At 44.8% G+C, this 16,601-nt stretch overlaps 1 protein-coding gene and 1 pseudogene across 1 annotated transcript in view; one reads left to right on the plus strand and one right to left on the minus strand.

Moving 5' to 3' along the window:
• LOC126416987 (protein bark beetle) overlaps nucleotides 1-16,601 on the plus strand; it is a 355,587-nt gene that overhangs the window by 63,954 nt on the left and 275,032 nt on the right. The gene's annotated exons all lie outside the window — the stretch shown is intronic.
• LOC126417398 (5S ribosomal RNA) lies at nucleotides 16,181-16,298 on the minus strand (annotated as a pseudogene).

Below are 16,601 nucleotides of genomic sequence, written 5' to 3' on the forward strand. Positions count from 1 at the left end.
TAACCTATCTTCTAAGATAATTCGTAGCGTCAATATTGCCTCTCGTGTTGCAACATTTCTACGGAATCCAAACTGATCTTCCCCGAAGTCGGCTTCTATCAGTTTTTCCATTCGTCTGTAAACAATTCGTGTTAATATTTTGCAACCGTGATTTATTAAGCTGTCACCACTTACTTTCTTTGGGATTGGAATTATTATATTCTTCGTCTGAGGGTATTTCGCCACGAAGACAAATTCAAAATAGACCCCGTCGTGTGACATAAAATACTGGATGCCCTACCTAGCTCTGTCATCTGCAGGAATTATCTACACTAATTTTAATGGTAAAAGAAAATGGTTCCAACTAAGAATGCTTACTTCCAACTTCACAAAATGCAGAAAAGTTGTATCCTATGATTACAGTACCAACTAGTTTCTATTAGACTCAGTCAAATCATACAAATGCAAACTCCATTTAATAAATAACCGGAAAAGTTGTATACAAAATACAAAAATTCGATGAAGTTTGTGTTTTTTTGTGTCCTAGAACTATAGTCACTTGCCTCGTGAACGAGATGCCGGGGATCAGTGAAAAAGACGGCGGCACCTTTGCAGGTTTGCACCAACGTTGGGCAACGGAGTGTCATTAGATTTCTCGTAGGTGAAGGTTCAGACCAATCAAAATTCACCGTCGGACGGTAGCGCAATCTGGTTCAAATGTTCAAATGGCTCTGAGCACTATGGGACTTAACATCTGAGGTCATCAGTCGCCTAGAACGTACAACTACTTAAACCTAACTAACCTAAGGACGAAGCCCGCCCGGTTGGCCGTGCAGTCTAACGCACGGCTTTCCGGGCGGAAAGGAGCGCCGGTCCCTGGCACGAATCCGCCCGGCGGATTAGTGTCGATGTCCAGTTAGCCGGCCAGTCTGTGGATGGTTTTTAGGCGGTTTTCCATGTGCCTCGGCGAATGCGGGCTGGTTCACCCCCCTTATTCCGCCTTAGCTACACTATGTCGGCGATTGCTGCGCAAACAAGTTCTCCACGTACGCGTACACCACCATTACTCTGCCACGCAAACATAGGGGTTACACTCGTCTGGTGTGAGACGTTCCCTGGGCGGTCCATCGGGGGCCGAACCGCACAATAACCGCGGGTTAGGTGTGGGGCGGCGGAGGGATGAAGTGGACTGCGGTAGTCGTTGTGGGGTTGCGGAACAGTGCGGCTGCGGCGGGGACGGAACCTCTCCGTCGTTTCTAGGTCCCCGGTTAACATAACATAAGGACATCACACGCATCCATGCCCGAGGCAGGATTCGAACCTGCGTGCGTAGGAGTCGCGCGGTTCCGGAGTGAAGCGCCTAGATCCGCTCGGTCACAGCGGCCGGCAGCGAAATCTTGTGAAAGTTATTTGAGTCGAACACAGTTGTACGAGTTGCCAGTTAAGCTCATACGGGCTGTAAGTGTTGAAGTTTCTAACCACCCTGGGCGCTCTGTCTATGCAGTCACGGAGAACAACTTAGCGAGAGTTGATGAGCTGGTACGGCAAAACAGGGGTATTACTGTGAGTGATAGATATTGCAGCAACGATGAACATTAGTGTCGGATCAGCCTATCAAATAGTTCATGACGTACTGATGTTCAAGAAAGTGAGTGCGAGGTGGGTTACAAAACATTTGACGTCATAAATGAAAGGAAGACGCGTGGATGTGTGAAATTCGTCTTTTTGTCACACTTCCGGATCAGGTACATTCAGACTATCACATTTTTGAAACTTCCTGGCAGATTAAAACTGTGTGCCGGACCGAGTCTCGAACTCTGGACCTTTGCTTTTGCGGGCAAGTGTTCTACCAACTTTTTTTTTTTTTACTCATTTTGTTCAATTTTGTTCGTTGCATTTGCTCGGGGCGGGACGTCGTAAGACATCCGTTTAAGTTCGTTGTTGATCGATTAACTCAGTTTTTTTTAGTACAGAGGGTGCTAACCCTCTGACCGAACACGCTGAGCTACCGTGCCGGCAAACCAACTGAGCTACCCAAGCACGACTCACGCCCCGTCCTCACAGCTTTACTTCTGCCAGTACCTCGTCTCCTACTTTCCAAACGTTACAGAAGCTCTCCTGCGAACCAAGCTTACTGGCAGAAGTAAAGCTGTGAGGACGGGGCGTGAGTCGTGCTTGGGTAGCTCAGTTGGGCCGGCACGGCAAACGAACTTGAACGGATGTCATGTGACGTCCGCAACGACCAAACACAACGATCAATAACGAACAAAATGAAAAAAAAAAGAAAAAAAAAGTTGGTAGAGCACTTGCCTGCGAAAGGCAAAGGTCCCGAGTTCGAGTCTCGGTCCGGCACAAAGTTTTAATCTGCCAGTAAGTTTCATATCAGCGCACATTTCATATCAGCGAACACTCCGCTGCAGAGTGAAAATCTCATTCTGGAAACATCCCCCAGGCTGTGGCTAAGCCATGTCTCCGCAATATCCTGTCTTTCAGGAGTGCTAGTTCTGCATGGTTGGCAGGAGAGCTTCTGTAAAGTTTGGAAAGTAGGAGACGAGGTACTGGCAGAAGTAAAGCTTTGAGGACGGGGCGTGAATCGTGCTTGGGTAGCTCAGATGGTAGAGCACTTGCCCGCGAAAGGCAAAGGTCCCGAGTTCGAGTCTCGGTCCGGCACACAGTTTTAATCTGCCAGGAAGTTTCATATCAGCGCACACTCCGCTGCAGAGTGAAAATCTCATTCTATCACATTTTTAACCCACCGAAAGAAGTGGCTGAAGTTTCGCTGATGATAAAGCCCAGGCAGCAATGCATAACTTGTTACGCACATAGCCCCAACAATTCTCTGCGCTTGGAACTGAGAAACTTGTCCACCGCTGGAAGAAGTCCGTAGAACTTGAGGAGCGTTACTTTGAAAAGTAAATCAGTCTTGTATTCCAATCTCGTAATAGCTTCTTCGAAAAAAATGTTCGTTCCTTTTCTTGAATGACCCTTGCGGATGCGATGTTTGTGAGATTCTGCAGACATTATGCGAAAAACTTGCCCTCTTCTAGAATATTTTAGGTTGGTGAAACGATGAAGGGTACCAAGTGATTGGCAGAAAAAGCGCAGATCATTCCTCTTTCTACGAAGGATCATCGAAATGACACACATAATTATAGACCTATGTCGCTGACATCAGTCTGTTGCTCATGCATTATGACGTTACTGGAAAACGAAAATCTTCTTTATAACAACCGACAGAGGTCTTGCGAAACACAGCTGTCTAGATTCGTCCGTGAAAACCACAACATCGTAGGTAAATGCGGCCAGACCGATGCAGTGTTCCATGACTGCCAGAAAGCATTCGACACAGTTCCGCACTGCCGTTTAACGAACAAAAGACCAGCTTAACGGAGTATCGGACCAGATTTGTGTCTGGATAGAGAACTTTCTAGGAGATGGAATGCAGTACGTTTTTCTTAAGGAGATGGAACTGTCAGGTGTAAGGTAATATCTGGAGAACAGCAAGCAAGTATTACAGGGCCATTACTAACTGTCTTTTACATAAATGGTCTAGTATATAACATCGTAAGCTCTATGCTGCTTTCTCCAGACGATGTTGTTGTCAACGGGAAGGTTGTTAAGGTCAGTCCACACAAAGCCTTTCTACTGTTAAACTTTGCGAATGTGCATAAATTTTCAATAGCACAGTTATCCATGCGCATTTGCACATGCGTAATTTCCTGGGAATGATGGCCGTGCGCTAAGCGCATTGCTTCCTGACTTCGGAGGGAATCGTTCCTCTTTTTTAGCAGACGACAGACAGCTGGGGCCCAAGTGTTTTTTAATTGTATGGTATTTTGAGGTTATGCTGTGAAGTGATTTGTGTGCAATTTAAGGTCTGTTGATGCCAAAGAAAGTACGCTTAAATTTGTAATTGATTACAGACAAAGAAAAGTCGTATGGAATGCTGCTTCTGAACATTATTTGAATAAAAATTTGAGGTGTGATGCCCTGAGCGTCAAGTATTAGATAGAAAGTGTCCTATTACATTACTGTAAAGAATAAGACACCATAAGTTTCGAAGTAGGAAAGCAGAGAAGAATAAGCAAGAACTTTATGAAAAGTTATGATTACCTCAAATGTCATGCAGGCTGATGTGTATAATGCTTATGGTTGTTATGTAAGAAAGTGCAATCGTCATACACATGGGATTCTGCCCAGTTTTTATGCACTATGCGAGCATGCTCTTGTGTGTTGCGAGTTCTGTGATTATGGGCAGGTAATATACATATAGCACAACGGAGTAATCTTAATGATGACTTCAGATTAGTTCCGTAAATTATTATATTTTTATGTGTTGTACACAGGTATGCCAGTAGTTACTTAACGGCACTGATATTACCATATAGCTTATTTACTCTACTTAATTGTATTACAACGCTTTGGTTTGGGTAAGACGAAGTGACCTGTATTTCGTTTTAAACTTTACAGATCTGAAGATAGCCATTGAACTGGCTGAAATTGACTATCTACGTAATACGAGTAAAACACGCGACCTAGGCAATAAAGTGTTCTAAAAGGACACTAGACTCTCAGTTATGAAAAGTGTTCATGAAAATTGTGGACGAATACTCATGTTACGCCGGCCGAAGTGGCCGTGCGGTTAAAGGCGCTGCAGTCTGGAACCGCAGGACCGCTACGGTCGCAGGTTCGAATCCTGCCTCGGGCATGGATGTTTGTGATGTCCTTAGGTTAGTTAGGTTTAACTAGTTCTAAGTTCTAGGGGACTAATGACCTCAGCAGTTGAGTCCCATAGTGCTCAGAGCCATTTGAACCAACTCATGTTACGACGAATTAATAGCACAACTAAGGAGCGTGTCATCCGAACAAAAGAAATGATGGGGTAGGTGTATCTCCTCAAGAAAGTACTAAGAAATGGAAATGAAGAGTACTGATGATGCAAAAAATAGGCAATTGGAAAACACAACCTTCCTTCAGGTGGATTTTGGTTTCTGTGCAATTCCCCAATTTGTCGAGTTCGTTGGTTGGAGGGACCAAACAGCGAAGTCATCGGTCCCATCGGATTTGGGAAGAATGGGGAAGGAAGTCGACCGTGCCCTTTCAAGGTAACCATACCGGCATTTGCCTGAAGCGATTTAGGGAAATCACGGAAAACCTAAATCAGAATGGTCGGACGCGGGTTTGAACCGTCGTCCTCCCGAATGCGAGTCCAGGGTGGCAACCACCGATTTGTCGAGTCTTAGGATATTAATCTATACATAATATTTCATCATTAATGTTCTCTAAAGAACGTTTTTTTATAAAATAAAATACAAATGACGTATTGAAAGTTGATTAACCTCCACGTTACGACTAAGAACCACCCTTAAGCATTTCTCAGTTTCAGAAAAAATCACTGATATCCTTTGTTTTGAATTGTGAAATAAATCGTTCAAAGTGGTATATAAGTAGACGGTTACTAACTATCGAAATGTCAATGCCAGCCTTCTTGTTATATTTTTTCAAGTAGAAAATCTAAAATCTCGCTGTGACCTGAAATTTGCAAACAAAACGTTGTCGTCATACTGTATTTTTCGTACCTCTGAGATTCTTCTTTACCTAAAGTTGCTTTCGGGTTTTCCTTTTCTTTCACCGCCGGCCGAGGGGTTCTAGGCGCTTCAGTATCGAACCGCGCGACCGCTACGGTCGCAGGTTCGAATCCCGCCTCGGGCATGGATGTGTGTGATGTCCTTAGGTAGGTTAGGTTTAAGTAGTTCTAAGTTCTAGGGGACTAATGACCTCAGATGTTAAGTCCCATAGTGCTCATAGCCATTTGAACCATTTTTTTTCTTTCACCTCTCCGTCACTACAACCGCAGCACAACGTCTCAAGCAAAGAAGAAGACTCACAGTTTGCACAATGAGGCAACGTGTGGAAACGAGAACACCCATGCGAACATGCGTTCTTTCCACAAATGTTTATGCATGCCTTTTTATTCCCGTGCGTCTGCGAATGCGCCCGATGAAAGAGGCACAGTGTGGAAATACCTTAGCGCCAGGAGACAGCAGCGAAACGCAGAAAGACCTACTGAAGATGGATGACTGGTGCAGGGCTGCTGAACCTAAGGAAATGTAACGTACTGCTTACGAACAGGCGAAGAAATTCATTACTGTTCGATTCCGCTATTGGTGAAAAATCGCTGGAGAAAGTAACAACTGTAAGATATGTAGGGGTAACCGTTCGGAGCCACCTAAATTTGAATGTCAACATTAAACAATTTGTAGGAAAAGCAGCTGGCGGGGTGAGGTTCGTTGGAAGAAACTTAAAGAAATTTAATTCACCCACGAATGAAATCGCTTGCCAAACGTTTCCTTCACTGATCCTTGAGTGTTGTTCATCAGTCTGGGGCACTTACCAAGTAGGATTAACAGAAGAGGTAGAGCAGCACCAACGAAGAGCGGCGCACCCCGTCACGGAATCGTTTAATCGGGGAGAGAGTATTTCGAAAATGCTCAACAAACTCAAGTAGCAGACGCTGCAAGACAGGCGTTGTATATCGCGGAGAAGGCTACAGTCGAAATTCCAAGAGCGTACGTTCCAACACGAATCGGGCAACATATTACTTCCTCCCACATATGTCTCGCGGAATGATCACAAGAAAGGATAAGTTGGAGCTCATGCGGAAGTTTATCGACACTTGTTCCTCTCATGCATCGTTCTCGAACGGAACAGAGAAGCGAGAGATAATTGTGGTATCAGAGGTCCGATTCGCCACACACCACAAGGTGTCATGTAACGCATAGATGTAAATACCTGCGTGTAACACTTTGTGGTGATATGATGTGAAATGATCACATAAATTCAATCGTAGGTAAAGCAGATGACAGACTCCAGATCATTGGTGGGATACTGGGAAGAATACAGTCTACAAATGGAACTGCTTGCAAATCACTCCTACATAGAATACTGATCAAGCGTTTGGGACCCATACTGTGGCAGAGCGTCAAGCAGATACTAAAAATCCTTAATGAGCAGAAAGCGCTTGAAGGTAAGTCGGCAGTTATCGTGCGAATGCCTGCTTACGAAGTTTCAAGAACCAGTGCTAAGGGAAGAATCTTGGCATTTACTACCGCCCACTATCTAAAACACCTGTGGGGACCTGTGAAGACAAGATTATTTAGTACAGCGCGCACAGAGACACTTAAGCAATCGTTCTTCCCGCTCGCCATATGCGATTGGAACGGAAAGACACAATAACGTGTGGTACAAAGCCGGTATTACACGTCACACCACTGCAAGTCAATGATCGTACTCTAGTCTACACCCGCGCTTCAAGCATACTAGTCTGGAACTGCCAACTTTTTTGTTAGCCTCATTACACGACACGCTTCGTGTAACTCTGCACCAACAGCCGAAGGGTACATATTCGGAACTACGGGCATGTTTACTTCCACAACTACCACCCCCCAGAGACATGACTCTCTCAAGGACTTGCAAATGAAATATTGTAAATATAAATTGTAATTGTAGTAAGCATATAAACAAATGCAACAAGTAGAAAAAAACCATACCATTGTATATTTATCTTCATTTCCAAAATACTCCATGTGAACTGTTGTACTTTTGTAAAATTACCAAATAAATTGTATAATAAACTGATAAAACTGTGCATTGAATTTTTGTAAAATTACCAAATAAGTGGTATTATAAAATAGAAAAAATATCCAAAGAAAATTGTACTGTATAGCAAGAAAAATAAAATAAATGTAATGTAAAATCCCAGAGCTGGAAAGCGCAAGAAAAAAAAGCTTGTTTACGTCGTTGAGTGCGAAAGTTGATATTTTTGTAAAGCTGCTGTTTACTCATATTAAAACTTCTGAGAGGTCTAGGTTCATGTTTATTTAGCAATTATTGATCTCTTGTGTAGCTATCAAGAAATAACGTTATGATTACACAGAATCAAGGACTAAAGTGTTCGTTTTATGTCATGCTATTACAGGCAGATGATTATCTATGTGTATGTTGCACAATATGTTAGACTTGGAGGAGCCAATTAAGCTATGCACCATTTGCAATGACAGTGTACGCCTTGTCATTAGAGAAAGGGCAGAATGACGACGTTACGCCACGAGAAGGAATTGGGTTCGGCACTCGATGGGAAGTAGAGACGAAGGCAGGGACATATACAGGGCTATCCAAAAAGAAGGAACAGACTTCAAACATTTATTGCTTCCAAACTACAAAGGACAGAAATACAATTCCAACGTTCCTGGAAATAGAAAAGATCAAATTTTTTGTACATTCAGTGTGAGCACCATGTATTACACGACAGATATCAAAACGGTGGCTCATTTCCTATCACCCACGAAGGAGCTGGTCTCTCGTTATCGAATTCACAGCTTCAGCAATGCGATGTCGCAGACTTTCAAGAGTGTCAGGCGTAGGGCGGATAAAAACGTGGTCTTTTACGTAATCCCACAAATAAACGTCACAAGATGTGAGGTGAGCAGCAGATGAACATCGTCGCCGGTGGCCTCCCAGGTCCACAGACCAACCACCTCGTGACTTTTCTCTGTGGAGTTACGTAGAAGACCACATTTTTATCCCACCTATTCCTTAAACTCTTGAAAACCTGCGACATCGCATTGTTGAACTTGTGAATTCGATAATGAGAGACCAGCTGCTTCGTGTGGGGCAGGCACCGTTTATGACATACTGTCCATTTTCTAAGAACATAGAACGGTCACTAATCCTTTCGTGGATGTGGGATACGTATGTTTCTCTAACGAAACAAACAGTTTTGAACAGTGGGACGTATATACAGGGTGGTCCATTGATAGTGACAGGCCCAAATATCTCATGAAATAAGCACCAAACGAAAAGACTGCCAAGATCGAAATTCGTCTAGCTTGAAGGGGGAAACCAGATGGCGCTATGGTTGGCCCGCTAGATGGCGCCGCCATACGTCAAATGGATATCAACTGCGTTTTTTTTTTAAATAGGAATCCCTATTTTTTATTACATATTCGTGTAGTACGTAAAGAAATATGAATGTTTTAGTTGGACCACTTTTTTCGCTTTGTGATAGATGGCGCTGTAATAGTCGCAAACGCATAGGTACGTGGCATAACGCAACATTCCGCCAGTGCGGATGGGTATTTGCTTCGATACATTACCCGTGTTAAAATGGGCTGTTTATCAATTGCGGATAAGGGCGATATCGTGTTGATGTATGGCTATTGTGATCAAAATGCCCAACGGGCGTGTGCTATGTATGCTGCTCGGTATCCTGGACGACATAATCCAAGTGTCCGGACCGTTCGCCAGATAGTTATGTTATTTACGGAAACAGGAAGTGTTCAGCCACGTGTGAAACGTCAACCACGACCTGCAACAAATGATGATGCCCAAGTAGATGTTTCAGCTGCTGTCGCGGCTAATAGGCACATCAGTAGCAGACAAATTGCGCTAGAATCGGGAATCTCAAAACGTCGGTGTTGAGAATGCTACATCAACATCGATTGCACCCGTACCATATTTCTATGCACCAGTAATTGCATGGCGACGACTTTGAACGTCATGTACAGTTCCGCAACTGGACACAAGAGAAATTACGGGACGATGACAGAATTTTTGCACTATTTAGTGACGAAGCGTCAATCACCAACAGCGGTAACGTAAACCGGCATAATATGCACTATTGGGCAATGGAAAATCCACGATGGCTGCGACAAGTGGAACATCAGCGACCTTGGCGTGTTAATGTATGGTGCGGCATTATGGGCGGAAGGATAATTGGCCCCCATTTTATCGATGGCAATCTAAATAGTGCAATGTATGCTGATTTCCTACGTAATGTCCTACCGATGTTACTACAAGATATTTCGCTGCATGACAGAATGGCGATGTACTTCCAAAATGATGGATGTCCGGCACATAGCTCGCGTGCGGTTGAAGCGGTATTGAATAGCATATTTCATGACAGGTGGATTGGCCCGCACGTTCACTGGATCTGACGTCTCCGGATTTCTTTCTGTGGGGAAAGTTGAAGGATATTTGCTATCGTGATCCACCGACAACGCCTGACAACATGCGTCAGCGCATTGTCAATGCATATGCGAACATTACGGAAGGCGAACTACTCGCTGTTGAGAGGAATGTCGTTACACGTATTGCCAAATGCATTGAGGTTGACGGAGATCATTTTGAGCATTTATTGCATTAATATGATATTTACAAGTAATCACGCTGCAACAGCATGCGTTCTCAGAAATGATAAGTTCACAAAGGTACATGTATCACATTGGAACAACCGAAATAAAATGTTCAAACGTACCTACGTACTGCATTTTAATTTAAAAAAACCTACCTGTTACCAATAGCTCGTCTAAAATTGTGAGCCATATGTTTGCGGCTATTACAGCGCCATCTATCACAAAGAGTAAAAAGTGGTCCAACTAAAACATTCACATTTCTTTACGTACTACACGAAAAAAAACGCAGTTGAAATCCGTTTGACCTATGGCAGAGCCATCTAGCGGGCCAACCATAGCGCCATCTGGTTTCCCCCTTCAAGCTAGACAAGTTTCGTTCTTTGTCGTTTATTCGTTTGACGCTTATTTCTTGAGATATTTGGACCGGTCACGATCAACGGACCACCCTGTATATCCCATATTTGTCTAGTGCTACCATCTAGCGAGAAGCTTTCGTAATGTGCATTTTTAGAAGGCTATGGTGGACAAACAGGGGCGGCGTGTCTTCGTAGCTGGTACGGGGCATCTGCACCACGAAAATCAGATCATGAACGTAGTAGATTGGCATAACTTCTCTGAGAAGATTTTGTGTTCCGCAATCGAGAGTATATACGGATGTGGAAGTGTAACTGTCCCAAGTGAAACATCCTGGCCGATCAAAGCTGTTTAGCGGACCGGGACTCGAACTTGATCCTTACCTTACGCGGGCGAGTGCTCTACCGATAAAGCAACCCAAGCAGACACTTTTACTTCGCAAGTACCTCATCTCCCACCCTTCCGACTTCACAGAAGTACCTCTGCATACATTACAAGGTAGGAGATGAGGCACTGGCGGGAGTAAAGCTGTGATGATGGGTCGTGAGTCGTACTTGGATATCTCAGTCGAAGAGCAACCTCTCCGCTACAAGAATGTCTGAAGTAACTAGTTATGTTTTCTTGTACATCATAGACACTGTTGGAAAATGGGAATTCCGTGTGGCTAGGGCCTCCCGCCGGGTAGACCGTTCGCCTGGTGCTAGTCTTTCGAGTTGACGCCACTCCGGCGACTTGCCTGTCTATGGGGATGAAATGATGATGATGAGGAGAATACAACACCCAGTCCCTGAACGGAGAGAATGAGGTATGATATTCCGTCGCGCTGACAGCTACCAGGGGCGGACATACACACTGTTAAAACACCACTACATTCCTCACTGATTCTGCAGATTTGTTCATAATTTGCGGTCAGTGGGAGCTATATGCCCCAGCACACTTCGTAGAATGTAGAAAACATTAATAGGTGATATGTCAGACCCAGACTGAAGTTTTTGTTGAAAATCTGTCAGTGATATTTCATGTTTTTTTCCTTTGTGAGAATAAAATTATTTTGGTAGTGTTTTTTATACTTTTTTGCATATTTGCCATTCAGATAAAAACTCTTCATGAAAAAAATTAAATTTGACTTTCTTAGGTTCAACTGAAAAGATGGACCGAGACCGAACGCGCGGACATAGAGACTGTGGAACAGTTTTTCTCCTCTGTCGCTGTAATGTGGAACTTTTCGACCGTGAATGTCACCACGCACCCCGAGGAATTGCTAGGATCTCAGAGCCAGAATGCTCATCATAGCGCAGATAATATTCTGATTTTTAAAATTTTTAGCGTCAGGGAAAAGACTACGCTAGTTCGATACCGGTACTGGTTGGCACAAAGTCGTCGGTAGCCATTGTCGCAAGAACTCGGAACGATTGCGGGGCTGTTTACAGAAGTCAGCGGCTGCTGACAGGGCAGTCGTTGGCTGCTGGAAGCCACGCTGCTAACGTTTGCTCGTCAGCAGTGCGACGAGAGTCAGCAAGATGCAAGTACTACTATTCTACCCACGTCAGAAGCCGGAACAGCTTGAAGGCACGTCAGTAGGAGACGATGCCACAGCCTGAACTACCAACACTGGTCACTTACCACGATCACAATGAGGCGATTGATGTTTGCATCTCGTGCATATAGAATGCGCACAGGCCACCAGCCACTAACTTAAACCGTGCCCCTCGCGGCACACCGCGGCGTTATTACACTATACAGGATGGTCCATTGACCGTGACCGGGCCAAATATCTCACAAAATAAGCGTCAAACGAGAAAATTAAAAAGAACGAAACTTGTCTAGCTTGAAGGGGGAAACCAGATGGCGCTATGGTTGGCCCGCTAGATGGCGCTGCCATTGGTCAAAAGGGTATCAACTGCATTTTTTATTACATATTCGTGTAGTACGTAAAGAAATATGAGTGTTTTAGTTGGACCACTTTTTTCGCTTTGTGATAGATGGCGCTGTAATAGTCACAAACATATTGCTCACGATTTTAGACGAACAGTTGGCAACAGATAGGTTTTTTAAATTAAAATACAGAACGTAGGTACGTTTGAACATTTTATTTCGGTTGTTCCAACGTGATACATGTACCTTTGTGAACTTATCATTTCTGAGAACGCATGCTGTTACAGCGTGATTACCTGTAAATACCACATTAATGCAATAAATGCTCAAAATGATGTCCGCCAACCTCAATGCATTTGGCAATACGTGTAACGACATTCTTCTCAACAGCGAGTAGTTCGCCTTCCGTAATGTTCGCACATGCATTGACAATGCGCTGACGCATGTTGTCAGGCGTTGTCGGTGGACCACGATAGCAAATATCCTTCAACTTTCCCCACAGAAAGAAATCCCGGGACGTCAGATCCGGTGAACGTGCGGCCCATGGTATGGAGCTTCGACGACCAATCCACCTGTCATGAAATATGCTATTCAGTACCGCTTCAACCGCACGCGAGCTTTGTGCCGGTCATCCATCATGTTGGAAGTGCATCGCCATTCTGTCATGCAGCGAAACATCTTGTAGTAACATCGGTAGGACATTACGTAGGAAATCAGCATACATTGCACTATTTAGATTGCCATCGACAAAATGGGGGCCAATTATCCTTCCTCCCATAATGCCGCACCATACATTAACCCGCCAAGGTCGCTGATGTTCCACTTGTCGCAGCTATCGTGGATTTTCCGTTGACCAATAGTGCATATTATGCTGGTTTACGTTACCGCTGTTGGTGAATGACGCTTCGTCGCTAAATAGAACGCGTGCAAAAAATCTGTCGTCGTCCCGTAATTTCTCTTGTGCCCAGTGAGAGAACTGTACATGACGTTCAAAGTCGTCGCCATGCAATTCCTGGTGCATAGAAATATGGTACGGGTGCAATTGATGTTGATGTCGCATTCTCAACACCGACGTTTTTGAGATTCCCGATTCTCGCACAATTTGTCAGCTACTGATGTGCCTATTAGCCGCGACAGCAGCTAAAACACCTACTTGGGCATCATCATTTGTTGCAGGTCGTGGTTGACGTTTCACGTGAGACTGAACACTTCCTGTTTCCTTACATAACCTATCTATCCGGCGAACGGTCCGGACACTTGGATTATGTCGTCCAGGATACCGAGCAGCATACCTAGCACATGCCCGTTGGGTATTTTGATCACAATAGCCATACATAAGCACGATATCGACCTTTTCCGCAATTGGTAAACGGTCCATTTTAACACGTGTAATGTATCACGAAGCAAATACCGTCCGCACTGGCGTAATGTTACGTGATACCAGGTACTTATACGTTTGTGACTATTACAGCGCCATCTATCACAAAGCGAAAAAAGTGATCCAACTAAATCATTCATATTTCTTTACGTACTACACGAAAATGTAATAAAAATGGGGGTTCCTATTTAAGAAAAAAAAACCGCAGTTGATATCCGTTTGACGTATGGCAGCGCCATCTAGCGAGCCAACCATAGCGCCATCTGGTTTCCCCCTTCAAGCTAGACGAGTTTCGTTCTTTGTAGTTTTTTCGTTTGATGCTTATTTCGTGAGATATTTGGCCCGATCACTATCAATGGACTACCCTGTGTACAGCACAAAAATGGAAACACCGCGAGAAATGCATGCTGGATCATAAATGCACATGCTAGCCAAGTCTGCAGGTGACGCTGTTGTATTTGACTACGAACGGCACCTGCGCATTGTCCTCAATACGTTGCAAGTGTTAGTCGCTGTCAGAAGCGTTCTGTGTAGTTGCGAGTGCATAACGTCACAGCTAAGTGAATTCGGACGTGGGCAAATTGCTGGTGGTCTTGTGGTGGCTTTTTCGCAACCAGACTAGCCGAAATGTTTGGTGTTTCAGGGGGCAACGTATCAAAGGTTTATACTGCATGCAAGGAAAGCGAAAAAGCATGATCCGCTAAGTGACAACTCGGATGAAAATGTGTGTTGAGCTATCGTGTCAGACGGCCATTGAAGAGCATTCTGACGAAAAATAAGAGGACGACAGCTGCAAAAGCCACTACAGAACTGAATGTCGCATTCGCGAACCCTATCAGCACCGACAAAACACGAAGTAAGTACAGAATTGCAGGGCGAGCTGGAACTTCAAAACTACTCATGAGTGATGCAAATGCCCGTAACAGGAAAGCTTGGTACTGAAGCCAAAAAAACGTGGACAGTGGAAGCAATGGAGCAATGGAACAAAGTCGTCCGGTCGGACGAGTGGTATTTCATACTGTTTCCAACTTCAGACCTAGTTCATGTCCGAAGAGTGATACATGGCGGAGGTTCGACGATTATTTGGAGCCGGCCGGTGTGGCAGTGCGGTTCTAGGCGCTTCAGTCTGGAACCTCGTGACCGCTACGGTCGCAGGTTCGAATACTGCCTCGGGCATGGGTGTGCGTGATGTCCTTAGGTTAGTTAGGTTTAAGTAGTTCTAAGTTCTAGGGGACTGATGACCATAGATGTTAAGTCCCATAGTGCTCAGAGCCATTTGAACCATTTTTTTGATTATTTGGACAGCCATGTCATGGTATTCCATGAGCCCCATGGTTAATCAGCATGGTCGAATATTTTTAATGATTTTGTCACTATTTTGACTGTTTTGATCCATCCCTTGCTACAGTGTTTGTTCCCTAATGGTGATGCTAAGTTCCAAGACGACAGGGCCCGTATTCACACAGCTCTCATCGTCCAGAACTGGTTTTGTGAACACCTGGATGAATTGTCGCATCTCCCCTGGCCACCAAAATCACCAGATCACTGTGGTGTTGTGCTTTTGTGTCTTACTTTGGAGAGAGGTGTACGTGATTGGTATCTAGCTCCATCGCCGTAAACTGAAATTAACAGTATTTTGTAGAAAGACTAGCATGAGATTCCCTTGAAAACCGTACAGGTCCTGCGTGTGTGTGTGTGTGTGTGTGTGTGTGTGTGCGTGTGTGTGTGTGAGTTCTTAAGGGGCCAAAGTGCAGAGGTCATAGGTTCTTAGACTTACACACTACTTAAACTAGCCTATTCTAAGAAATACACACACACACACACACCCATGCCCGAGGGAGGACTCGAACCTCCGGCGGGAGGTGCCGCGCAGTCTGTGACATGGCGCCTCTAACTTCGCGGCCACTTCGCGCAGCGTACAGGTCCTGTATTTATCCATCTCGAGACGACTGGAAACTCGTTTGAACGTCAACGGCTTTCATACACCGTTTAGGCATAGTAATATGTAGTGTTTTTAGTGTTTCCGTATTCTTGTTCACTCCTTCTGCAATGTAGACTTCTGGCCATTAAAACAGCGACACCTGGAAGGATAGCAAATAACCAAATTTTAGTTATTGTCTGTATATACACGGTCCTGTCACATTAATGTGACCAACTCGTTTGTTCGAAGTGCAATAACCACTCGCAGGTGGCAGCACTAGCACTCCGTCTTCAGGCCACAAGTGGCCCATCGAGATCATCCGACCGCCGTATCATCCTCACTGAGGATGCGGAAAGGAGGGGCGTGTGGTCAGCACACCGCTCTTCTGATCGTTATGATTGTTTTCTTTGACTGGAGCCGCTACTATTCGGTCGAGTAGCTCCTCAATTGGCATCACGAGGCTGAGTGCACTCCGAAAAATGGCAACAACGCATGGCAGCCCGGACGGTCACCCATCCCAGTGCCGGCCACGCCCTACAGCGCTTAACTTCGGTGATCTGGCGGGAACCGGTGTATCGACTGCGGTAAGGCCGTTTCCCAGTGGCAGCACTAGCAGCCGAGTGTAAATCGTGTCCCCGTGACGCGGAAAACAGTACAGTCGTTGTCGTGATTTGGAAACTGAGCGATTCATGTGAAGTCCAAAAGGGCTTCATAATGGGCTTTCGGGCCAGGGGTGAAAGCATTTCCGAAACGGCTAAGTTTCTAAGCTGTTCGCGTGTCGCTATGGTTAAAGTATGTCGTGTTTGGCGCTATCCAAAACCGGCGCTGAGTGGTGCATCACGGGTCATAGATGTCAGGGATAAACGACGGCTGCGGAAAGGTGCACGCGTGGAAACACGTG

The sequence above is a fragment of the Schistocerca serialis genome, chromosome 8 (assembly GCF_023864345.2).
Source record: "Schistocerca serialis cubense isolate TAMUIC-IGC-003099 chromosome 8, iqSchSeri2.2, whole genome shotgun sequence".
In the NCBI taxonomy this organism is placed as follows: Eukaryota; Metazoa; Arthropoda; class Insecta; order Orthoptera; family Acrididae; genus Schistocerca; species Schistocerca serialis.